A 24,859-nucleotide genomic window follows, 5' to 3' on the forward strand; every position below is an offset into this window, starting at 1 on the left:
GATGTGGATGCGAATGCTGCTGCTGCTGCTGTTGCTGCTGCGGATGCGGATGCAAGTGCGGATGCTTCTCCTGACCAATATTCATCAAGCGGCTTACAAACTACAGTTAATCGGTATATTTCTGACAATATCGTAGACTAGATATAGGATGTGTATAGCTCTTGCATATAGATTCGTTGTGGTACGATTCTCCTCCTCTATTCCTCCTCCTCCGTCTTTCTACTCCTTCCAATTCCATGCAATGGCTGGAAATAAATAATACAAAGAGAAAAGTTTTTTATAACAAATGGATTTAAAAGCATAAACTATATACTAAAAATACTGAAAATACTTAAAATACCAAATATACCAGATATAAGGATGAAAAGTCTCCCAGAACAAACAGGCTACAAAAATATATTCCCTATCGATTCCTCTTCCGCGATTATTACCCCGATTATTTCCGAACTTAAAGTTACAAGCCCTAGGTATAGGCTCTACTACACCTCAGAGCTCTTCGAGCTGTGTGGCATTGTGGCCGTGGTCGCGACGAGTTTCTGGGCCGCCCCCAGTGGCCCTTGGGCCATATCTTCTCTTCATCTGAAACATTGTCCCACCACGAGTATAAGCACAAAGAGTGCTCAAGGAGTTTTCCACCGAAAACGAAGCCTAACGAAGTGGCCGGAGCCGGAGACCTCCCAGGCACACATCAGCGCATCACGGGCGATCGGGCGATCGGGCCATCGGGCCATCGGGCGATGTGTGTGCTCTCGTGTGTACATATGATTATTGAAAAGAAAAATAAGAATAATGATGTGACAAATTCTGAGTGGACACTTCACGGGGCTCTGGAGAGCCGGCGAACGCGAGGACAGACACTTGGGTGCACACAGGCATACCTACAAACACATACAGTCACAGTGATCGCACTGTATAGTGTGCGCAGAGTGGATGGATGGAATGGACACTGGGCCAGTGTTGGAGAGTCCGGCAGTGGAGTGGAGAGCCCGCCGTGACATGACAATGTGCGAGTGCGAGCAGAAGAGCGTCTCTTCGTGCTGTCCATGACTGGGGCCACTTCAAGATGCCATGTCACATTCTTGGGCACCGCCACAAGAGTCGAGATCTCCCGACCCCAGCCATTGGCCAAAACTGGCTCTGATCGTGATCTTCAAACGCGATCAAAATCGAGATCGAGATCGCGATCGCGATCACTGCGCAAGATCTCTTGACGAACCGACTGCGTCTTGGGGACGAATTTTTTAACAAAAGATGCTAATAAATTGTGAGATAATGAATACAAAGTGGCCATATATATGTATATACTGATACTATTATAGCTCTTAGGAATATTGAACATATTTTGTAGATTCTAACGCTGATTCAATAATATTCCCTTCTTGTGAAAGATATTAAAGAATATGTTTAAGATCTTTCTATGATTTTGGGGTTGGAAACAATCATTATTATTAATATGACTTCTTTTATGGCTAAGCTAGCTACAAAAAATGTTGCAACAAATGCAATAAAGATACCTTTGCCTAAAGGTCTATCGCTGCTATAGAGATTTTTCCAAGCGATACGGAAATAATCCTGTTTATTTGAATGAATCCCGATTAAAACAATAAAAAGCAAACCATACTTTTCCATGCCATTTTTTGACATTGTTAAGCTGACTGTTTTCTACGAGTACTTATACCCGTGCCCGATATGGGAGTTTTCTCTGATCTGACTCTATTATTATATTGCTGGCTGGCTGGCTGGCCGGCTGGCCGACTGTCTTTGGACTGTGCCTTTGCATGACACATGTCATCTTGGCCAGAGTCATTTAAATGGTATACAAATTGTATTTTAATTGCCACCTGTTCAGTGTGGAGTGGTGTGGTGTGGTGTCTGTGGTCTGTTGTAGTTTTTGCTGTGCTGTGCTGTGCTGTGTAATGACATTTATTTCGATTACGTTTCAGTTCTCTACAGAATCTGGCACCCAGAGATGAACAGGGGCGACAGTCTCGGCCGCTTTTAATTGCTTTTGCTCTCCCTCTGCACCCCACTCTTTCGAGTATCTCTGTTTATTTTTGCTCTTTTCTGTTTTGGCTCGCTCCGAATTCGAGTTCTAACCAAACCAGTTCTGTCCAAGCCGATCTCCGATCTCCGATCCCCGATCACCGATCTCGTGTGTATGTGCCACCGTAGGTTGTAAGTATATGGCCGGGTATACAGCCAGACGACAATTGTATCAATCTGATCTGTTATTGCATCAAAGTGACAGTTATTTAATTCCCCCCCGTTGTTTGTCAGGCCTGTAATTTGTGTACTATATTTACGGACAGTTCAGGCGGACATTGTAACCCTAGCTGTTCCCCGGAAAGCTGCCACACGACAGCTGGCTTTGGATTGCTAAAGGTTTCATTTAAGATATTCATTAAATGCCAATGAAGAATTATTTCTGTAAATTCAACTAAATCGAATTCAGGATTCATTTATTAAGTATCATATCGGACTTTGGCTTTCACGTGCATGAAATACTGAACCACCCACCGATGAGGTATCTGGCGGATACATAAGCTGCAAAATAGTATTCTATTCCCTTCTTTTTGGTTTATAGTTTATAGTTTTCCAAACAAAAAATCAGTATACATTAAAGGACCAAGGACCATCTGAAAACCCATTAGCTAACGTTTGAGATCACTATATCTTAGCTCTCTGGTTATGGAAATCCCTACTATCCTCCTTATTGATTCTGATGGCCAATTTTCGAGCCGTATCCATCCTGCCATATCCATCAAACTGTTGATGGGGCACAGGCGGCAGTCTGGACCTCCTTTCAATTTTGAATTTCACATGAAACTCATTTTCGTCTCACAACAAAATTGCCGCTAAGCTGTGAGACGTGTACGAGTGTATGTATGTGTGTATCCTAAAGAATAAGAAAAAAAAAAAAAAAAAAAAAGAAAAGATAAAAATGGCATTCCAGACACCAATCATCTTTATTATTGGGCTTTATCGCATGGAATCAGCAGCAGCCGACCAGTCATAAGGAACATTTTTTTAACGCATTCCGAAGGCCATAAAGCAGAAGCCATAAATGCGTGTTAAAGTCGACCAACAGAAAATTTCAAATGTCAACCATTAAACGCGGCAAGAGTCGAGGCGAGGCGATCCGTTCCGTTCCGTTCGGATACGATACCAATCCAATGCGAAGTGAGTGTCCCACAGATCTCCAACACACAAGCCCGACTCGACGGAGGGACCCGGCCCCGGCCCCATCCCCATCCCCATCCCCAGTCCCAGACCCAGTCCAGCTCTATTTTGTAAAACTTAATTTATGAAACACATAAAAAGTGTCAACACGGCTTGCTGCATATGAGATATGTTGGGCAGTGATCGCCGTCAAAGCCCGGCCCGATGTTAATGCCCAATGCCCAATGTCCCCGACCCGATCCGATCCGATCCGATCCGAGCGGAGAGTCGACAGCGCCGTGACCACGGCATCACTTCAGTTCTGATTATGAACGCCTCTGATCGCCCCCGACTGCTGCCGAACAACAAAGCTTAACAAAGTGATTTCAACAAAAAACTCACATCTTTTTTTCTCCTTTTTTTACTCTTTTTTTCTTCTTTTTTTTTGTGTTGTTGTTCGATATGCAAATGGGATCTTATGGGATCGTTGACGGAAGCCGCTGGTTGCACCACACCACACCACGGCACGGCGCGGCCCGGCACAGCCAAGAGAGCGCCAACAGACGAGGCTCAATGGAAAGGACACGGCACGAACACGAACACGAACACGAACATGGTTTTGGGGTTTCTGGAGCCTGGATCTGGGTTCTCTGGGTGCTCTGGGTGCTCTGAGGGTACAGTGGCGCTACCCAGCCGAGTGTCTCAACCGATCAGATGTGATGTTTTGGGTCTGACTGCACAGCAGGAGCTCCTCCGATCTGTAAGAAATGCTGCTGCTGCTGCTGCTGCTGGTGCTGGTGCTGCCCTGTCTGAGCGTCTGGCTACCCGTAATCCGGGACTTAGACTGTGTAATAAGTGGAATGGTTGGGTTAGGCCCTCAAGCGCACACGACGCGGACAGCCGCACCGCCGCATCAATATGATCTGCCGCTGCTGCCAGGGAGGTGCGCTGTTTAGGAGGAAAGTGTGATGTTGGGGCTACTGGGATATCTATGGGATATCTGGACTGAATCTCGGAATACCACACCGGGGCACACTTCCACGAAATCAAGTTCTCTTAATGAGTTGTCCGATACAGCACAGAATGGAATGCATCTACGATTTAGAAGAATAAGAGTAAATATGATAGCTATTATATGAAAACAATCCCCATTCAAGATGATCTTCTAAGCCGCAGTTCCCCTTTGGATGGTAAGGATTTGCCATAATAGTTCAACGGGAAACTACTGCACTCTTTACGATTTATTTGTTACAGTGCTTTTGTGTAGTTCCTTTTTTTTTTGTATCTTTTTTCGGGGCGTCACCAAAGTGATGACCGAACTTTGAGTCCGACTTTGGGGTAAGCTCTAATCTGGCGGAGAGCGAGGAGCACTCAGTCTCTGATCTCTGGGCCTGGCCATGGCATTTTGGAGTGGAGAAGAGACCGAGACCGAACTAAAGCGATCTTCAGTCTCCATTCCGATCCATTCCGGAGCGGAGACGAGACCAGGGCGAGAGCACAGCACAAGAGCCATTCTTGTTTGTTGCCGGGAGCGAAACAAACGATTGATTGAAGGCAAGGCAACAGGCAAAAGGCAACTGGCAACTGGCAAGAGGCCGAGGCGGCCAAGGCGGCCAAGGCGGCGGCTTTGTTCATCTGCTACAAGCATCGCATTTAATGAGATTTATATCAGTTTTTAATAGCTTTGTGACTCTATTGTGTTGTGCCGTATCTGAAGCGAATCTGGGGCCATCTCGGCTCTCGGGCTCTATAGAGATATAAAAATTAGTTTGTTTGGGACATTGTCAAAATGGCTTATGAGTGACCGACCGACCGACCGACCGACCGACCGACCGGAGAGGAGAATGAGGAAGTCAAGCCAACTTCTATTCTGTGGCAGACACTACTTACATGTCAAGAGAGAACCGCAGCCGTAACCGTGATCCGACTTTTACTTCCCAACTGCTGGACAGTGCTGGGATCTGAAAATGGAGAGCAGAGTAGAGTAGATGGTTAGTCGATGTGTTCAGGTATCCAAGAAATGTCAAGTGCTTGGACGCAAACACTCACAGTCACATCGAAATATTTCACACATCCATGCAAGAAATATCATATCGCATCGAGTCTATGGCCCGCACGGTAGCGGTTAAATATCGATTTGGTTTTGGTTTTGGTTTTTGGAACTGCCGCAAATCGCATACCCCTTGGGGGCCCCAACGAAATGGTGTTAATTTAAATCAAATGACAAAATATAATAAACGATCGTAATATTTAATCCGAGTCGTCTCTAAAACGATACGACAAATGTGCCAAGTGCCTGGGCACACACCCGAAAAAAGTATCTAACAGCAGGCAGAGGGGGTTCTAGGCGACTAAGAGATGCGCTTTTTGAATGGCGAAATACAGGAATATCTATATGAAATTATGCATAAAAATATCCATTAAGAACCTGGTGAAAATATTGATAATAAGATAATTAAGAGCCAATATTTGAATAGAGAATATTGAGAATAATCAATATAGAATACGTAGATCATGGAAATACGAGTATCAACAAAGACTAAATAAATAAACTAAAACAAGTAAATGTTTAGTATTCAAAATCAGTGTAATCTTTATTCAATTCAAATAAAAGTGCCACAAGGAGTGCACTAGGATACAAGAACAAATAAATACATGTATGCATAAATAGAAAATATTACTTATGTTCCATATTCCGCCCCAGCCATCATCTCCGAGCCCATGGACCTTGTAGGCCGTCTCGAAGCGCGCATCGACGGACATGTGAAGCCAAACGTTGACAGCGCGTATGACACAAAAGTGTAAAAAGAAAACCAATTAAACGAGCTAATCAAATAATATTGTCATTAGCACACACCAGTCAGCACACAGCGCACAGCAACAAAAGAGTATAAACCAAATTTAAACGGCTTATTAGCAGTACCATTTAGGTATATTTTTGGTCAAACACATTGAGAATCAGAAGCAAGTCGGCTGTACCCTACACTCTGCACCCCTACGCTACAAGGAAGGGTTCGTAGAGAGAGAGAGAGAGAGAGAACAGCCTATAACCAGTGCAAGGCCTGTCTAGGGTTCAATGATCTCTGGTGATGGGTTCCATTCTAATACCCCGTTTCCTGGTAACTTATTAAATGAATTACAAGACATATGTATAGTATTATATTCTGTCCCTTTTGGTGGGGAAAAGTAGACTAGACAGCTCCCTCTCTCTAGTCTTCGCTGCTGCTGTAGGGCATACCAGTGCTCGAGAGGCCCTGTTTTGTGTTTCGCTTACTTTGTTGGTTTTGATGGGGGGCTTTGGGCTTTGAGCTTAGGAGACTTCGACAGTTAACAGTTTTAACTACGCAAACATTGGCGCAATTCATTAGCGGAATTATCGGCTGGCTGTGTGTGCATTATTTACGACTCTTTGTGTGGCATGGGGCACATGTCAACAAATCAACATCTATCAAATCTATAACAGATCCCCGGGCTTCAATATTCTGCTGAATAGCCGTGAATGTCGCCGCATGTCATTTGGATCGATTGTTTATTGATTCATTAAGGAAATCGTCCTTCGGTCTAGCTGCACTTTGCAACTGAATATTTTATAGGCATTGTACATACATATACATATCCATATCCGGTTGGGGTTGAGAATAAACCATTTCTCTGCCCTGATCCCTGACCCTTTCTGGCGCCTGGGACTGTCCTTCTGTAAAAGTACGAGTAGTATTTTCCCCTTGACGTTGTAATTGAATCAATAATAAAATCAAAATGTACGACGACGACGACAATGACACTTGGGGGGCCAAAGCGAACCCTAGGTTCGACGTACCCGTATCCGTATCCGTGGCCCGGGCTCCCGGGCTTCCGTCTCCCATGTGTCCGTGTCATCGTTACGGAATGGCAACGGCACTTCAGAGCACCCACCCGGCACCCTCTCCTTTGGATCCCAGCTGGCGTCGCTTACGGGTCCGAGGTGTATGTTCAATCAATGACTGACTGACTGACTGACTGTCTGTCTGTCTGCCTCTCTGTCTTTCCCTCTCTTTTGCGTTTTAGAATTTTTTATAATTTATATGTACGTACATATGTGTATGTATATATTTCATTTTTGAACTGTCTCCCTGACAGCCTACGAACGTTTTTGAGTGACGTACAAAATGATGTCGTGTTGTCGTGCCACGGACGCGATGCGATGTCGACTTCGACTTCGACTTTGACTTCGAACCAGGTTGACTTTTTTTTTTTTTGCTGTCGTTCCCCGTTCAGTTTTCAATGGTAGTAAAGGGGTTATCCGGGTGGATGGGGGATGGGGGAGGGGGGAGGGGGGAGGGGGAGGTGACTGTGTGTGACTTTGACTGGAACTGAGGCAAGAGCGATTTTTCGAGTGCGACGTCAAATCGACTAAACTTTTCATTAAAGTCTTTTGAAATTCGGCATTAACCCTTTGGTGAGCCGTCTCCCGTCCCGTCCATTGGTCGTTCGTTTCTCTCTGCCTCTGCCTCTGTCTCTGTCTCTATCTCTTTCGTTGTCATTGTCTCCTCTCCGGCTGTCTCTCTCGCCTGTCTGTCTCTTGTTGTCTCTGTCGCCGCTCAAGTGATCCCCCGGCAAGCCATTAGCAGTTGATCCATTGGGGGGAACGGGTACGGGAACTGGAACTGAAGAGGCACCACAGCAACAGCAACAGCCACAGCCACACACGACTTGACTTTGTCAGCGGCGTGACAATTCCGCATAAATCATAATCCTTGCGCGCACGGCACACGGCACACGGCACACGGCACGGCACACAAGGGTTAACAACAACGACGACGTTTGGCGTCGTCAACTGGCGAGGGAACAACATTCTCAAGTTGTGTTTGACGTTACAGTGGACCCTGCACAGAGGTGAACAATCTTCCAAGACGGCAATTGAGAGGGGAATCTCTGACATTTGAAAACAAAATTAGGGAATTACAATATTATTCAATATTACTATCGAATCTGTATCTACAATCTATCTTTTGTCTATCCATTCCTGTATCTTTGCATTCTGAAAATATTTGACTCTTTCCATTAATATTTATACATTTATGGAGCCATAGCCCAACCATTTACCAAAAATCATCCAAAACGTAGTATCTACCATGCGGTAGTATCTTTTTTGAAATCTTCTAATTTTTAGACCATATTTTCTATAAGTACTTTTCAACTTAATAATCTCTAATTTATCTTTTATTTAAATGTTTAATTGCAATAAAAAAAATCTTGATCGTTATAGTATTTTCAGAGGTTAACTCTTATTCGTCAAAGAAGTAAACATTCTTAACCCCCTTTGTCCAGTCCATTCTTGGGAGCATCTACTGTATAATCTTTGCTCACGCGCTCTGACTCTTCGGCTGTGACTCTCTCCGGAGCTGACACTGCAACTGACACTGGGACAGGGACTCCGATTGGGACTTGGTCTGGGTTTGGGTTTGTGTTTGGGGACCTGGAACTGCGACTGCGAATGGGGACTTGGCATTCGGCGGTTCGCGTTTGCGTTTCGTTTGAAAGGCACCCGTCATGGCAGTGTCAGTGTTTATATGCCGGCCGAGCCAGCGACCGTCCAGGGCCTCCTCATACAAGGTAGACAGGCGCTCAGTCAGCCCAGTCAAGCCATCCAGCCAGTCAGCCAGTCAGTCAGTCAGTCAGTCACAAAGGAAGCACTTGAGAAGTGAACATGTTAACGGGGAAAAATAGTTGGTCACCTCCTCCGAAACAAAAACCTTAAACCAAACCAAACCAAACCAATCCAAACCCCGGTTCTCGGCCCAAAAAGGAACCGGAGCGGAGCGTGTGTCTGTGTGTGTTTGGAAGGTGCATTGTGTCGCCCGAAAACACTTGCGAAAGGCTCTCTCGAGAGCCTGTCAATCCCGAAAAGCCAGCGAATAAGGCAAACAAATGGGGGGAGACCAAAAAAGAAAAAAAAACAGAAAAGAGCATTTCGAGTGGTAGGACGTCGGAGTCCAAGAGTTGGATATATACTCGTATTCGTATTCGTATTCGTATTCGTACTCGTAGTCGCACTCGTACTCGTGTGGTTTTGGCTGGGAGGGTTATGTTATTAGCTCTCGTCGCGGTACCAGTTTTTTATCCAGGGGCGTTCCCTGTTCGGACGGCATTAAATGATTATCTGGTCTCTGGCTCTCTGGCTCTATCATGCCACTGAAGATCTTGGTCTGGGGATCGGTATTGGGTCTCTTAAATTATGCGAATTTCATACTCGAGGGGCCATGTCCTTTATTATGTTTATGTTGAAGTTATTTCTCGTATTTCGTTGCCGTTTCGTTCGACTTCATCTGATATCGGCTATTACACACACAATTCGAAATGTAAGTTCGGTTTTTGGGTTAGAAGCAGGTGGAAAAAGCCTCCATCTTTGTATCTTTATCTGTCAAAGAAAGTTTTAGCTAAAGATCTTTAAGATCTTCTTTTAAATAAGAGTTCTCCTACGTTCATCATCGTACTCCTAGGCTTTTGTTCTGGTGGTGGAACAGAGAAAAGTTTATTGATTTGCACACCAGGATATGGATCTTGGGCTGGCAGATGAAAGATGGAAGCGGAAGTATCCGGGCGATGAGTGATTAGTTATTGGCTTCAGCAGCTGGCTGGTTGGCTGGCTGGCTAGCTGGCTGGCTGGCTGGCTGGATGCAAATGATCTTGCGGGAGAGGAGAGCGCACTTTTTTTTTATCGGCAATGGCCATCGCAATGGGCATTCCGCCAAATGGCGGCAGTATCAAAACGAAGAGTCCTGCAGTGCCCGTCGATAGGATGGGAAAATAAGATGGCAACAAATTGCACAGGGCCAGGGCTATGGGTGTCTGTAATCGTCAGATTGGGTAACATTCGCTCGTAAATGTATCACCGTGGCCTCCTGCTCTCCTCCCCTCTCCTCCCCTCTCCTCGCCTCTTGAACACGAACACCGCCACCGCCACCGCCACCGCCAACACCAACCGCCAACAACTTCGCATTCGCGAGTGTGTGATCTTATGGCTAAAAGCGATGCCGCCGCCGCAGCCGCCGTCAACAAGAAGAACTGGACCAGCGGACAGAGAGGAACAGGAACAGGGGCCAGGGAACAGGGGACAGAGACTTTGAGCCGCGTCCCGAGAACCGCAGGGCCAGACCCAGACGGACACAGAGCCATGGCCTATTTCGATTCGATTTCAGTGCGTTGGGTGCTGGGTGCAAATCGAAAAATGAGTACGCGACTCAATGGGAATATCTCTGGGACTCCTCGAGTCTCTTGCTACATACACACTTCAGATATTCCCGGGCTCCAGATCCCCCTCGGAGTAGTGACCGAGGCGTCGGGTAGGGGGCCAGGCAGCCAGGGAGCCAGGGAGTGGACCACATACGGTGCGAAGACCCACCTGCCCCAGAGCCCCCTTCCTCAGCTCTCAGCTCTCAGTCCAACTCCGATCCTCGTCCATTCAGTGGCAGCCTGATCGACTTTGTCGTCTGGGCCCCCGACTCACTCACAGCCCCCGACACCAGAAACAACACCAAATAGATACCGATTCGAATCGGCAGCGACTCACGGGTTGTCCAGATCTGCGCCTGACTGGGACCGAGATCTGGATTTGGATATGAGATGGGGGAATGATCATGGGAGTTTGAAATCATACGAAAGCGACACAGTCTCCATAATCGATTTTGTCAGTTCTAATGCTCAAGATTGAACTCTGATTATAAATAAACTCCAATACCAAACCCATTCTGCTGGCTATCATCTAGTAAAGTTCTTTATAATTCGTTTACTACATAGGCTATCCAAATCTGTGAATCCTCTGAATACAAGTTACTCCTTCAAATGATTTCATTTGAAAACTTCCAATGATATAGATAGTCCGTTGTTTAAGTGATTACTTTAAGATCCTTCCTAAGTTTTATCTTGTGACTTCTAGACCTTCCGATATTCATAATCGATCGATCCTTCTATGATCTCTTAATAAAATCTCTAGCTATTCATCTTATTTCATTACTTTTTTCTCTTCTTCAACTACAGATCCTTCTATTCCGAAAAAAAAGTAATTCCGGTTAAGCTTCCAGTTACGTTTCCCCTTTTTGACCGGAAAGAACCCTGGGCTAGAAGTAACACTTTGGGAAGACTATTTAAAAAAGGATCGTGGCCGTGTTCGTGGGGAGTGTGTTGCACACTCATCTACTCTAAATGATTTTCGGCTGCGTCTGAAAGGTTTTATTTATTTATTTTTATGCGGCATTACATTTATTTTGCTTTTTATTCTCTCATGGTCCATGGGCTGCTGTTGCTGCCAGGTGAGATGAGAGCAAGATGCCGGTGCCCATCCGTTCCCATTGCCATTCCTGTGCCTGGGCCTGTGCCTGTGCCCGTTCCCGTTCCCACTCCCATTCCCTTTCCCGCTGGCACGTTTGCTTATTGAGCCTGAGACGAGATAAGTGGCTTTTGGTCCTCACTCTCTCTCTCTCTCTCAGTCTCCCTGGCTGATCTACGACACTGTACGTGGACGGGCACCACGGACATGGACATGGACATGGACACGGACACGGACGTGGCGTGGATGGTGGATGCGGCAAATGGCGGCGGACTGCGGGGCTTTCCTTCGCACATTTTATGATGGCTCGAGATTGCCATACTTTTTAGCTGCTCCTTGAGAGCCCGTTCTCCACGCCAATACCTGTGCCTGCCTCTGTGTGTGTGCCGTTGAGTGATTGGATTGGCTTGACTTGGCTCAAACCCCGAAAAAAAAGACAAAGAAAAAGCCAAAGCCAAAGCCAAAAAAAAAGAGTCTCTTTCTATGGCAGGTGTCTCGCCTAACTGTTTGGCTTCGGCCTCGGCCTCGGCTTTGGCTTTGGCTTTGCCGATTTTCGTTTGCCATTGTCTTTCATACCACACTCGTTTTTTTTTTTTTTTTTTTTTGTTTCTTTTAGAGGAGATTCAACCATCGACCTGGAGCTGGAGCTGGAGCTGGACATTGGACATTGGACATCCTCCCCCCCATTCCCATTCGCACATTCCCATGGCATCGCCATTGTGCATCGGCGGTAACTGGTTTTCCCGTCCATACCATCCATCCATCCATCCATCCATCGGGGACCGTCCAAAAGCCAGGCACAGGCAAAGGCAGAGGCACAGGAGGCACAGGAGGCACAGCAGCCATTGCCTGCCTTCCCCTGCGTTTTGTCTTTTAGCCAGAATTGCCAATCATTCGCAGCCGCAATAAAATTACATGAGTAAAATGTGTCCGCGAGCATTCGTGGTACTTGATCGTTTTTTTTTTTTTCTTTTTTCGTTCCTTCTTTTTTCTGTTTTTTTTTTTTTTTCTTCTTTTTTCAAGAGTGCGGTAATCGGTTTCAATTTCATCTTTATAGTGTTATGAAACTCGGGGTTCACGAAAATACCTTTTCGCTTGCCACCTCCAACATCGGACAGACGGACGCCGGGACCGACTGGCTGGCTGGGGCACTGGTTGGGTCGGATGCACGAGCGTCGCCGTGCGGGGGTCGACGGTCAGGACTCCGGCTCTACCCATCTGCCGCGCATCGGAAATTGATTGATCTGGATTCAATCTTTGGTTGGGCCAAATGGTGGCAACTGACTAAAATTTCATCAGTTTTGGAATTAGTGTTGTGGAAGTTTTGGAGCAATTTCCGATGGAGCAATGGAAAAACTACACAAACTAAAATAGCCCTAAACTTTTCTAAACTTTTCGAAAATATATAAGTATAAGTATACCTAAAGGAATGAGAATTTTATTCAAATTTTGCAATCAAAATAAATTGAATAAATCTAATTAATAGTATTTAAATATTAGTTAGTTCTGGCTCTTCCGTATTAGTACTTGTTTTTCGAATTTTTGTGCTTGCAGTATTTTCACGCTCTTCTGCCCAATGATCGGTCACAGTGCGGATCGACGACGACGCCCCTGGGTCGCCCATGCAGCTGCATCCGCTGTGGTGCTGTGTCCATGCCGCTGGGCTCTGCTCTATTGCTGCTGCTGCTGCTGCTGCTCCATCGGCTCCTGCTCCTGCTCCTACTCCACCATTTATTTTGGCTTGCCCTGGACTCGGACTCAGACTTGGACTCGGACTCGGGCCTGTAGAAAGCAATTCACTGTAATTGCTTTGTGACTTATGGCCCGGCCCAACTTGCCCGTCCATCGTTCGTGGCCACAGTCGCGGGGCAGGTAGCCGTCCAGCCAGTCAGAGACAAAGCTGATGCTGAAGCTGCCTCTTGTCGTGGTCGTGGCTCAAGTCTGATGATGCCTGACGCTGCTGCTGGTGCCGCTGCTGCGGCTGCGGCTGCGTAGTCCATGGAAATGGTAGTGGCGTCTTGACCTTGTCATGCCATTAAATAAATTCAAACAGAAACTGAACTTGGTCTTGATGTGTGTGCATGGAGCTGTGTACTGTGTGCTGTGCTCTCCAGAGCTGAGGCTGAACCGAGCTTTGCCCATAGCCAGGGCCTAGTCGTGCGACATGACAAGTGTCCGCCTCCCTCTGGAGCCCCTCCCTGTACAAAGAGCCCGAACCGAACTCAACCCGCAACGATCTCTGCTGAACCTTGGGGTTCCACCCCCTTTGCTGCTGCCTACTGCCTGCTGCTGATGCCTTCAACAGTTCCCAACACTCCCATCGCGCAATCCTTTTGGCCATATAACGAGTTGCCATATTTTGATGGATTCGTCTCTGCGAGGTGTAAATATTAACCAAAGGGCAGTGCGAAAACGTGCAAAATCCCAAAGCAACAGCAAAAGCAAAGGCAAAAAGCCTTGTCTTGCCTCTTGCCGCTTCAAGCAGTGCTGCTTTTACAGCAGTAACTGGTTACTGCTTACTGCTTACTGCTTACTGCTCACTGCTTACTGGCTGTTGGTTGGTTACTCCATACTCCAACATACGCCATACGGCAGTTGTTTAACTTGATGACTGATGCTCATTGAATCTAATACGGAATGAATACTCGCATGAGTGCCATGCCGCTTCAGTCGTCTCAGCCGATGCCCCTGCCCCTGCTCCTGCTCGGTTTTCTGTAGGGGATCCTGCCTGCTGCAGAGGGCTCCCGAAATTGTCATCAAGGGCTGGCTACTGACAGCTGGATATGGATAATCTGCCCATCAATTGGGAACTTCAATTATCACGAAAATTAGTATCATGCAAGGGCAACTGTTCGGAGGAGAACCCTTAATGAACAACCAAATATTGTGAGTGCCTCAGCTATGGCTTTATGGTAGTAAAGAGAAAAGAACACACACTCTCATACGTACAGTAAATATTCAGTTTTAGAGGGAAATTAAATAGAATTCACTTTGATTTAATCTGAATATAAAAGACTTACAAATAAAGGGAATTCACCATACATATATTGGCTATCGGAGCCCATCGAATGGTTATACCTCTTTTAAAATCTGAGTGTAAATATTAAAAATGATTTATTGAAATATGAATAGGGACTGCAGGTTCCTGAAACTCCCACGAATGAAATGGATTACGGGGGGGGGGAAAGCTGGAATGCTTTGTCATTCGGTTTGGTTTGGTTTGGTTAATGCTGTCTTCGGGCTCTGGCGGCAGGGAATGGGAAATGGAAATGGGGAATATTGACTAATCAACATATCAGCACGATGGTGGATTCTTTGGGCCAGGAGGAACTGGAGCTGGAGCTGGAGCTGGGGCGCTGCGACTTGCGTGTCTGGTGCCCCGTCCCATGCGGTGTGGCAATTGCAGCAGATAATGGCGCAAAGTGCCCCGCAACGGGATGGGATGGGTTGGGACTCTGGAACTGGAACTGGAACTGCAACGGCGATTGGGAATGGGAATGGGAATGGAAATGGTTTGGCTTGGGATCACGGGCCAAAGTTGGTCGACACAGCTGATGCGTGTGCCTGTGGTGTCCGAGGCACTCTCCGCTTTTGCTTGGACTCGGCTTGTCATTAGCTCACAGCTGCCAGCGTGAGCTCAATTACAGGCGCTGGCCCTACCCGACGCTCTCCTCTTGGACTGGCAGAATGGTTGAATTCGCAGGCAGGAAATCGCATGCCATTACAAATTGTCCACATCAATAAATGCTGCGGCCAACGAAGTATTGTCTGGTGTAATTGTGCGCCTGATGCGACAACGATGTCACCCGTGTGTTCTCATTAAACCAATCCGTTCGAGAGGAGAGGCACAACTGGCCGGGGGAAGCGGGCTGGGGGTACAACGACCTTGAGTGAGTTTCACCCAGTCAGTCAGTCAATCCATGCACGGCATCAGAGCGAGCTTCCCTTAGGGACTGGCGCCTGGCCATGATTATTCGTGATTATCCAAATTGTTCAAGAGTTTTGACATAAATAATCCTTAGCTTTAGATTCGGAAATGGAGATGCAAGGAGTCGCAGATAAAGACAAACATCTTTCTGTAGACACAGCTTGGACACTGTCTACCTTTACTTTTCTGACATAACTATTCTATGAGAAAGGAAAGGACGTTCAATCCAATGTTGGGTTTTGTATAAGTTCAGAGTAGAACAAAATCGGAGATAATAGTCCTACAAATATTTAGAAATATGTACAAACATAAGTAAATATACGTAGTATGTAGATATTCTTTATGTAGTAGTATAATCGCCGTTCTTTATTATCGGAAGGTCGGAAATTGGCTTCGTCTTTCCATTCGTTCATACCCTGTGAAGCTTTAATATTCCAATTATTTCTTTATTGGTTTGTCAAACATATTCACATCGCTGTCGTATCATAAACTACCCATTGGGATCGTCGTCTCCCTCTCCCTGTCCCTGTCCCTGTCCGTCTCCATCGTGGTCCGATGCTGCTCTCTCACCCATTTCCTCGAGTGCACCGCAGTCCCCAAATGCGAACTAATTGCAGACCTTGCCTCCAAAAGCGGGGGACCTAACCACGAGACACGGGACACGGGACAGCGGGACAGCGGGACAGACAGTGGACATCAGTGGACGGTGGGCAATCGAAAATCTTTGACCCAAACATAAACATGAATGCCGGGCCGACAGAGTCAGAGCCAGAGCCAAAGCCAGAGACAGAGCCAAAGCAGAGCCTCTGGCCATCATCAGTGGGGCTCGTTAAAAGCGAGTCGTCGGATCTTGGTCTTGGTCTTTGGGCTTTCGCTTGGGCTTGGGCTTGGGCTTTTGGCGTCGTCTCCGCGCTCTGTGCCCCAAAGTGGTGTTTGACTTTGGCTTTGACTCCGTCTCCGTCACCGATTCCGATTCAGATTCCGACTCTGTCTGGGAGTGCTCTGCTCTGCTCTGCTCTGCTCTGGTTGGGGCTTTCTTTGGCAGCAACAAAAGCCCCGTTTGTGCCCCATGGAAACTGTTTGGCATGCGTGATAATTTGAATATAAAAGCATATTAAAAGGGTTGGAGGCTGACGACTACATCAGCGCTTCCCAAAAAAAAAAAAGCATTCATTTCTCAAGCCTTAAATGCATAATTAATTTTCCAGCGAGAGAGATAGAGAGCGATTTTCCCAGAGAATTGTCAACCTGCGGGGAGAATGGAAATGGGAGAGGGAGAGGGCTTTGCTTTGAGTTTTATTTTGGTTTTGGGTTGGAGAGCAATTAAACGCCGGAGCAGGGACGGGGGAGCGGGGAGTTTACGATGTGAAAAGAAGCCATTAGGGTCGCGCATGTCACAAATTAGCCAAAATTAAAAACATTTAATCTTTTCCGTGCTCGGGCCCAAGTGTAGCCCGAACGAACGATCCAAGGGTATCCAAAGAAGCCACCGACTTCAAGTCTTCCCCGGCGATGAAAAGCTCACAAAAACAAAGAGCCACAACAACAAAACAGCCACTAGATAGAGAGGCAAAGTGCAGGAGAGTCGTAGAAAAAGAAAAAAGAAAAGCACACACCGCCCGTCACATGAATAGCCCCATCATTCATTTTCGCACTCGAACTCGAATCTCGACAAAAAGAACGAAGACAACGAAGCTCGAAACTGGAGCAAGAACCGACAACTGCCACAGAATGACAGAAATATATGCTACGAGTATGTACATATATGTATATACTATAGATACGACAGAGTGCAGTTTCGTAGAGGAAAATGATGCAATCCAAACATTGAAGAAACCAATTTTTTTTAAATAAAGACAGACCTTTTTTGAAATGTACTTTCTTTGGAAAGAATTAAACAGTTTGTTTATACATCTTTAAGGATTAAATGTTCAAAATATTATAGCTATAAAACCCTGTATATTATATGCAAATTATTAAGAATATGTGGGTTGCCTCCATCCTAGCAAATGTGCGAGGTAAATGGCAAATACTCGATTATAGCCAGAGCCAATGAGATAATAAAAATCCACTATCCATGACTTCCAGTCCTTCTAGTTTGAAGGAATCTATAGCACATATAACTATCTGAAAATTGTGCTATTCTATTCACATTTCCCGCAGTGTGACACCACTCACGACACTCAATTGCCGCAAAAAGAAAGTTGACGATTCGAGAGCACAGCTGGCGGAAAGGGGGATTCTACTAGAAGATGATTCCGATAAGTGTTTTGTTCGTAACACGGATACGGGAGAGACAAGTCTGGTCAGGTGCAGTTTGCTGGTAATAGAACTGCGAATCCCAGCGAATGCCAGCTAGATCTTGCCATAATGCTGTCTTAAGAGAACTGAGAACTGAGAGATTTGTATGTCAGTTCTCTGTCTGGCAGCAGATCTAAAGGGATACAAGAGTTCTCTGCTCATAGAGATGGTATAGTGATATAAGAAACCCGTTCGTGCAATAGGAATTTACTTGGAAACTACACCGGATCTGGGATGATAAAGGAATGGAACAAATATCCAGAAAAATTATCCAAGAACTAGCTGATAGGTGAATAGGTGAATACTTGCAGGACCCATCAAGCTCCAGAGAGATTAAACCACCCTCCGATCTGGATGATACGATTCACGCACATCTCTAACATCGATACCGATGGCAGCGAGCAGTGTGCTAATCGATTTTGGACCATCGAGAGGCCGACTGCTGGACTGCTGGACTGATGGACTGCTGATTCATCATCATCTTTGTCGAGTGGCCGCCAGAGTCTTGGCCGCTGCTTTGATTTAGCCATCGCATCGTATCAGTAAATGTGTATTAATAATTGAGGCATGGTAATTATTTTGGGTTGCCAGCGACCTTGTCGACTGGCTGGCTGGCCATAGAGAGAGATGAACCTCTGTCAGAGATAGAGCCTCTCGCTGGCTTTTGCCAATCTCTCACGGCCTCGTGACTATGACTCTGACTGTGAATTGAATTTTGTATGAATTATGAAAAGCAACAAAAAAAGCAAAAATACGCGCTTGTAGTACATGAATTATGGACGAGTATCTGTGGCTGTAGTTGTAGTTGTATCTGTATCTATAGCTGTGCACACGTATCCATGAAGTGCGAGCTGTACGCATGTTTTCGGCTGCTGTTTTTCAGTTTCGGTTTCTGTATTGGCAACATCCCAAGCAAAACCCAAAAGCAACAAAAAAAAAACAGCAGACCAATCCAATCCAATCCGATCCTATACCCATCTATCCCCGATCCCCCCCTCCGCCCCTCCTCGCCAGACCGCCGCAGACAATGGAACAATTTGATTTTGCTTGTTATTTCGCCGGGCGCATAATAATAATAAAGAAACAGCAACAGAAAGATTGCCTCTGAGTGGGTCTCTGTCTCTGCAGTACGTACATATATTTTCGCTTGTGTGTACCTTGAACCGCGACTCCCTGTCGCTGGGGGGTGGGGGGTGGAGGGGGTCCCGGAATGGGGCGGTACAACGATTGACGATTGCGAGGCGTTGATTGACGCGACGAGATGTCAGAATGCAGGTCCGGGAATATATGTACTACGTATGTATGGGGCATTCATTCGTTTGTCAATTGTCAAGCGCAATCTGAACCGGGGAATGCATGAATGAATGCCGATCAGGGGGGACATAAGGTCTCCTAAATAATTTCCCTTGAATTAAATCAGCGAAAATAATGCCATATACTACTCAGACAGTGGGATTTTCCTTTGTGATTCCATTTTTTATTTGGTAATACATAGATTAGTCTTTTAGTTCTGATGTTCCGAAGCTAATCAATTTGTTATCGATTTTAGATCACACTTGTGCCTATCGATCGAGCCAGAGCCAATAAAACGCCTGGTATTTTGTCACTTGTTTGCGGGTCTTTCGATTGGGCACCGCAACGAAAGTTCGTAGATAGAAGATCTCCCATCTCCTATCTTCGATTTCCGATCAGCGATATGCGATCTGCTGTATTCGGGCCATTTGGCGCATTCGTTATGGTTATGGTTATGGCTCTGTTGGACAATGAGTGGCCAAATGGTCGAAACGAAACGAAACCGACTCCGACTCCGACTCCGAGACTCTTTCATGCTCGCCCGAGTCGGGTTGCAACAGCAACAGCGCTGATGGAGGAAAATTCAATTTAGTGCCACAGCCACAAAAAAAAAAAGAAAAAAACAGAAATAAAAAATTAAATAAAACAGAAGAAAAAGGCAGGCCAGCAGCGGCAGCAAAAACACAACAAAACAAGAAAAACACCGCAAAAGCGAGTGGCGAGTGCAATAAATTGTTTCATTCGCGGCACGACGCGCACCTGACACATAAGCTCCGAATTGTCGTCTTCATCTGCCTCTGCCGATGCCTCGACAAGTCGGAGAGCTCGAACCCGATACCGATCCCGATCTGGCCACAGCCCCCTCCCCCACCCCTCCGACCAGAGCCAGAGAAAGAGCCTGGCCAAATCGGCCAATCGACCGACCGACCGACCGACGCATCGGATGGAGCGGCCTGGCCTGGAGTGGCCTGGTCTGGTCTGGTATGGCCTGGCCTCTACATGGTTTGAACATCTGGTGACTCTTGCTGTGAGGAGTGGTGCACAGTGGCGCACATCGAAAAAAGAAGGTAATTATTCGCATACGTAACCGTAGGGTAATGTTCGGCTCGGGAACTTGTGGATCTTGAAAAAACACGCCGCACAAACGTGATTTTTTACTATATTTAGGCCTTAATTTAATTTGAACATACTCAATCAATTAGGAAGTGAGCTCGAAGTGCTCCGATTGGAATAGTAGATGAGTCTTCATTTCATTTTGAAGGTAGTTCTTTAAGATACATATGTACAGGTTGAGCATAAAACCATAACGAACCTGTAGAGAAATATTATATAAATATATCTGTATCCATAGAGCTAAAAGCCTTTTTATGCACATTTTTTCCCTATTTTCCAAGAGCACAATTACCTGAAGAAGATCAGATGGCACCACTGTGCCACACTGGAGGATGAGGAGGAGAAGCAGGAGAAGCGGGAGGAGTGGGGCAGCAGCAAGCAGTGGCGATGGCGGTGGCGGTGGCGGTGGCGGTTGGCGGTTAGCGGTGGCGGCACTGCAATTATACGCCATGGCTGGCGGGGGCGATGGCGAATCAGGCAGCAGCGGATTGAGCGGATTATGCGAGAGCCGGCGCTGGGCAGCAACGATTACGATGACGAGGTCGGATATGGGATGTGGCAGAGGATGAGGATGAGGACGACGACGAGGACGAGGACGAGTACGATGTCGTATTGCATCTGCACATTTGCTGTTGTGCTGTTGCCGTTGCTGTTGTTGCAATTTTCATTTTATGCCACCGCGGGCAAAGGGGTCTCTGGAGTTGAGCTTCGGTTCCACACAGAGAACCGTGCAAAATGATTACAGCTTCAGCTTCAGAGCAGAAGAGAGACAGCGAGAGAGAGAGAGGGAGAGGAGCGAGAGAGAGAGAGAGAGAGATCGATTGATCTATCCCTGCCCCTGCGTTCGGGGGGCCAGTTGTCTGGTCTGGTCGGCCCCGCGGCCTGCTGGCTTTCCACCTCATTATAACTTGACTTTACTTTGCTAATTCATGACGAAATATGCTAATTAATAGCCGGCAAAAGGGCACCTCAGACATCGGAAGACAGCAGACAGAAGACGGCAGAGGGACAGAGAACGAGATATACACTCCGAGATAGAGAGAGAGAGCGGGAGGGATGGATAGAGCCATGGATCCCACACGGATTCGGAAAGAAGTCATCAAAAGCTAATGAAGAGTGATGATTCCATTAGGAAGGTAACTTATCAGGCCGCTTACGATACGAAGATGTTACATGTCATACAGGTAGGTCTCCGCAGTGTTATATGGTAGGACTTGTTTTGGTTTATAATGAGATTCAAAGCGATTACCAAAAAGAGGTTTAGCAGTCTTATGAGAAGGGTATTCCAGACATATGCAAAATCCGAATAATCGTCTTATAAACTTTGACAAAACTATTTAAGATATATACATATATTATCTATAAAATATCTATTCCCAATTAGAGCTAGAACTCTACAGCGATTGAAGCTGTTTGAGAATTTTTCAATGATTTGGGCCTAATGTTTCATGGTTCAGCTTTATACCTATAAGAAGTGTTCAATGTATTTTGAAGGCCCTGGCACTATCTTCAATAGAATACCTAGTTAGCAGGCCCCCCCCCCCTCCCCCGCATTATTTTGTCTTTAGCCATCTGTGAAAGCCCTTTTGTTTCTGTCTCGCAGCAGTGGCAGTGTGCTACTGCTGTTGGGACAATCAACAAATTCATTTGCACTTCCATTTAGCACGTCTGCCCAACACTGGCACTGGTACTGGCACTGGCCGTTGCACAATCCGGAGGAGACAAATTCATTTGCCATTTCTTAACTTTGTTTGCTTTGCGGTTGGCTTGAGGTTCGGGTTCGGGTTCGGGCTCGGGCTCGGGAGAGGTCCGCCGCAGGTGCAGTGATGCATTGGGCCCCTGGTTGGCGCCCATTGGGATCGCCTGAGCGACAATTTTTGCTGGCACTGAAGCATGATCAGAGGGAGAGAGAGAAAGAGGTGTCTAAAGAGCTTTTAGTCTGTCATTATGCCAGGTACTGCCTGCAGAGGCCACATGGGTATGTTGGATTCCGGGAGATGCGTGCTACAATTGATTTGATTTTTTGTTCCCCTTTAAAGTCGGAAATTTAATATGGTTTAAACTAGAGTCCTGCATGAATCACAGCTACATTTGTGCATACTTGTATATATGTGTGAGCGAGAAAAAAAACCGAAATTTTAGTATCCAACACTGTAAAAATTGGTATACCTGTTTCGTTCTGAGATTCAGAATACCACCGAATCGACTCCAGGACTCCAAAAGGAACCCATTCTTCCGATTGAATCTGATCAATGGGTATCCCCTAGTCCATAGTAGTCTGCTCTTTGGGTCTCTGTCGCTTTGCTCTGTCACCTTCCTCCCGTTGGAGATCAGTTTATATGGTAAACGGTTACGGTTATACCCGGTTGCGGTTGCAGGTTGCAGGTTGCAGCGAAACGAACGAAACGAAACGGAAAGGCGTTGAGAGAGGGCATGGCATGGCATGGTATGGCATGGCATGAAGCATGGAATAACAACTGGAAAAGTCAACTGCCGTTCTATTGCTAATTATAAGCATGGTGTAAATTTACAATGCCTGTGTTTACAGCTCACGAACAAGCGATTATATGGCTATATAGTTATGGCCTCCGCTGTGTGACACGGCACCCGCACCCGCACCAGCGCACCCGCACCCGTGCACCCGTCTACCCGTGTGTATACAAAGATACTCGAATATGTATCTTTATCTGTATCTGTATCTGTATATAGTAGAGACATGTGCGATTTGACAAAGGCACACAGAGAGGAGAGAGACAGAGACAGAGATAACCAAGAAGACAAAAGGCAAATGTCGGAAGAATTCTCATTCACTTTGCTACCGTTCCGTTCCGCGAGTGAATTTTCTGTTGTCTTCATTTGTCATTTGTCGGATCCAAGAGATGAGATGGAGAACGAAACCCCGAAAAGAACAGAGCCCCGAAACAAAGCACAGATATTTTCACATTTAATTTAATTTATTGTTCATCAGCATCGTCACTTCTGCGTATAGGAAATCAATGTTTAGGCAATACTCGCACCGCCTCGCACCTCCCCACCTCCCCCCCCCCCCCCCATCCATCACCCACTCGCGAGACCTTGAAGCCGAAGAAGAGGAGGAAAAAATTACAATGAAATGTGGCCTCTTTAATCCATGGGAACCACACACATGGATGGAAAGACGCAGACATGGATGGGTTGTCAGAAGGGGGACGTCTAAGGCATAATATGTATATTATTTATTCTAATTCAAGTCAAAGTTTGAAAAGAACGGAACGGAAAGTGAATTAACAGCTTGAATCAATGATATAATCAAAATTAATTTGTATAGAATGGAGTGAAAAAGCTTCAACTTTTGTAACATTCATAAAAATGCAATGAATTATCCCAAAGATCTTTAAATGAGGAACAAATTGTACAAAATCTCCATAAAAGTACACAATGTTTTTTTTTCCAAACCAAATTCTCTTGATAATAAGAATTTTGCAATATTGATCAAATCCGTTTCAATATTTTCAAATAAAATGCGAAAATTCTCCATGCAATTGCCATTAAAGTGGTTATAATCTCGAATATATAGTACATATGTACATACATATGTAGGTATGTATGAGGTTGTGAAATGCAATAAAAGTGTACAGGCTTTTCATTTGATTACCTAATTAAATTCGGTTGATTTTACCCTAAGAATTTGGTTAAATTTTCGGTCTATTTGGTTCTTTTTCAGGCAAATCGTTTGCGATGCAGAATTTCTCATTTTGATTTTACTTTTAATTTCTCTCTCGATGAAAACCACAAACATTTGTCTCCCTTGACAGCTTTTTATGGAATTGACAATGGAATGTGAATCTCGTATTAAATAAAACGAAGCAAAATGCCAAAAAGATTTTGGATTCTATTTATAAAAGATTCACATATAAAAGTCTCTTTTTTAAAGAATTTGTATAAATTATTTTGAAAAGAGAGAAAATCCAAAAACTGTTAAAATGCTAAGTTGGAAAATGTTTAGAACGTTTCATACATACATACATATGTACATATATATTTCTTATATGTTATATTTAGAATCTAATTGAATGTGGAAATAGATAAAAAATAGAAATTTTAAACTTAAACGGCATAGTTTTTTTAGGGTTTTCCATTGGTAATTCCTGGTTTTGCATTAGAGTTGATTGGGAGTTGTTTTCTTTAGAGTTTAAAGAAACTTGACTTTAAATTTGTAAAATTAAAAATATAACACTTCTAGGCTAATACTGGAAAAAACCAATGGCCTCTGAACCCATTATTGTGTTTGGATCAAGCCCTTATCAGGTTTCCAAGTTTAAATCGTTTTGCTCACCTGTCCGTGTATTTCGCTTGCGAGTGTGTGTGTGTGTGTGTGTAGGATGCTTCTTTTGTTGTTTCTGCGACAGTGATTTCTTTTGATTTCCTTTGTTGTTGCAAATGCAGTGGACTTTTCTCTTCTCTGTTTCTCTTGTTGTAATTATTGCAATGTTGCTCTCACAGACACATACACGTACACATGCATACATATGACATATGTATATTGTAAATGCACCTGCACATATATGTACAAAAAATATGTATTTGAAATTGATTTGTTTTGTTGATAATTTTTAATCGCTCGCTCTGCCTGTTCTGCTTTCTCTATTGCCTCTCCTCTCTCTCCGCGGCTGCTGCCCACGCTGCTTCTGGGCATTCTTTGTTTTTATTTTCGCTCATTTTTGTTCATTTTGATCACATTTTCATTTAACACTTTTTGCGTGTGTGTGTGTGTGTGTGTG

The 24,859-nt window shown here is 45.3% G+C and overlaps 1 long non-coding RNA gene across 1 annotated transcript; it reads right to left on the minus strand.

The window, feature by feature from the left end:
* Position 1: 1 nt before the first annotated feature.
* Positions 2-24,628, minus strand: LOC113566309. Its single transcript, XR_003409055.1, has 3 exons — positions 24,415-24,628; positions 5,050-5,120; positions 2-245 (listed from the first exon to the last, which is right to left on the minus strand). It is a non-coding gene; the product is annotated as an uncharacterized LOC113566309 (long non-coding RNA).
* Between the last annotated feature and the right edge of the window lie 231 nt (positions 24,629-24,859).

The sequence above is a fragment of the Drosophila persimilis genome, unplaced genomic scaffold, assembly GCF_003286085.1.
Source record: "Drosophila persimilis strain 14011-0111.01,24,50 unplaced genomic scaffold, DperRS2 tig00000663-arrow-arrow-pilon, whole genome shotgun sequence".
In the NCBI taxonomy this organism is placed as follows: Eukaryota; Metazoa; Arthropoda; class Insecta; order Diptera; family Drosophilidae; genus Drosophila; species Drosophila persimilis.